This window comes from Haliotis rufescens, unplaced genomic scaffold (assembly GCF_023055435.1).
Source record: "Haliotis rufescens isolate VD_foot unplaced genomic scaffold, xgHalRufe1.0.p SCAF_5, whole genome shotgun sequence".
Taxonomy (NCBI): Eukaryota; Metazoa; Mollusca; class Gastropoda; order Lepetellida; family Haliotidae; genus Haliotis; species Haliotis rufescens.
In genome coordinates this window covers 17,749,379-17,751,986 of record NW_025964223.1, presented here as the reverse complement: position 1 = coordinate 17,751,986, position 2,608 = coordinate 17,749,379, and positions in this window count along the sequence as shown.

The following is a 2,608-nucleotide window of genomic DNA, read 5'->3' as shown; positions in this document are numbered from 1 at the left end:
CTGACCATGTTGTTCAATCGTATTACTGAGGCAGATATGTCCGTTTGGTGGATTAAGCCACGTCCTTCTCTTAAAATGTAGAGTTACCTTATCTCGAAGTAATTAAAGGAGATATCCGGATTTCGAGTTTAGTTTCATGTTGATAACGAGAATCTTGTGGTTAAAGCGTTTACGCCGAAGACCCAGGTCCCTCCATGGGTACAATGTGTGAAGCCCATTTTATGGTGTCCCCCGCGGTCACATTGGTGGAATCTTGCTAAAAGCGGCGTGAAACATACTCATACTCACTACGTCTGGGGCACGTTGAAAGATGACAGGTGTACCTATTGTTATCTGCTATAATGCATTTTCGATATTTATGACATCGTCAATAGAGGCATTTTGGAAAACAAATTCACAGAGACGGAAATTAATCAAGAAAGTTTTGTTTCTTTGTTCGGTTCACGCCACACTCAGCATTATTCCAGCTATGTGACGTCGGTCTATAAATGGTCTAGTCTGAACCAGACATTCCAGTGATTTACATCATGCGCATCGATCCACGCAATTGGGATACGATGACATGCATCAACCAAGTCAGCGAGCCTGACCACCCGATCCCGTTTGTCGCCTCTTACGGCAAGCATTGGTCGCTTCAGACCTATCCTACCCCGGCGTCTTCATGGGTCATCAAGAACGTCAACTTGCCGAATAGTGGTAACATAATAGCAATACTCCCCAAAAATGTTTGACATTCTACTAGCCTTAAGGATACCTTTAACATGACAACACTGGTCCGGGCTAGCGGACAAGCGCTAATTCACCGACCACATGTCTTTGAAATGAAACGTGACGTGAGCAACAGTCTTTCCTCGCTTGATGACACTTCAACTATTAATTTTCCCGAGCGTATATTTTTAATATCGGTCTGACACGCCACACCCGGCAATATTCTTGCCAGATGGGGCGGCCTATAAATAATCACTTCTGAACCAGATATCATTGAAAATTGAAATTGCCATCTCACGCCTCACTCGGTCACAAAAAGCACTATGACAAGGTATAACTTGTTCATCTTGCAATCAGGCTGAAACCATTGCTCAAGTGTTACTAGAATGTCAAGACCACGCCCCAGCCCGAACTTGGTTAAAATAAGAATTGCAGTTAGATCCGCTATCTGTCATAGATCTCCTAAAGCCAAGAGATGCAATAGCGAAGGCTAAACTAGCTCTATTTCTGAGAGATTGACAGCTACGTATATAAACAGAGCAGCCAAGAATAAAAATAAAATTATATCAATATACGAAAATAGAAATCATACCAATACAAAAACAGAAATTATGTGAATACCAACCTCACAATAGATACATGTATGTGTACCCTACTCACACACATGAGTCCCAAAGAGGGACAGGTCAGCCGAAAGTGCTTAGACAAAAGGCGACCTCTTCAACACATAATGCAAACAGATATCATTATCTACGAACCACGCCCTCGGGAGAACAATGACACGTAAGTCACCTAGCCGGTAGTTGTTTCCGTCATCACGTGTACGGTGGAAATGCCATGTTAATTTCCCTCCGCACTTCCCCGTGAATCATACCCCGACTCGAATCAATATCAACACATGCATAGGTGGGTTTGCCGATATATGCTTAGAAGATGTTACTGTTGCATGTATCACAGAGGTATGAGTTGTACGAATAAAAATAATATTCAGGGTGTCTAATCATATTTACACAAAGAGGTGAGGTGAAATGGGGTTTAACGTCGCGTCCAAGATTATTGCACTTATATAGCGACGTGCATGCACGTGTGTACGCTGACCCATACCCGCCACTGGGGAGATCATTTTTCACTGTATGCCTCTATATTTTATCTGGCGGCCACTCAGACACAGTATTCTGACTCCGAGCTAACCAGTCCTTGTTTTAGCCCCTTAATGCCGAGCGCTAGACAGGGTAACTGTACACATAGGTACACATATATCAATAGCATGTTGTGTAGACACCAGATCTGCTGGTGATAATATTAACCAGGTTGATATAAACCAAAAAATGGCGGAATGTGTCAATGGCTAGGTCTACTCGTGTGATTGGATATAACGCCTACTTCATGCCTCCCTCTTTATAACGCACGTCCTCTGTCTTAGTGGGAAGAGATACATAATTGCATTATTATGAAGCATGTACATGTACGTTAATGCAATCATCACAGAAAATGATTAGATTTACCTTCAGTTTCTTCAAATGAACCTTTATGCCATTCGATGAGTGTGTGTGTGGGTGTTTACTATAAGCCTACCGAGAAGGCGGGACTATTATCTGTGGCTCGCCATTCACAGTTTATATACCACTTGTAATGCTACAAAAATAGACTGGGAATTCAAGGTTGTGTCTATATAAGGTTAGGGGATTCCCCTAAAGGCAGTTGGATGTCGTATCTTGTATTACAAAACAACAACGCACTCTAAATAGGGACGACGGTTATATCACAGTCACACAGGTTCAGTGTCTTGTTGTTGTTCTAAGTTTTTAATTCATTTCAGCATCCTTATTGTTGCTCTTTCTGGTAATAAAAATGTCCATAACAGATACTATCTTTAATAATTATTACAAATGTGTAAGAC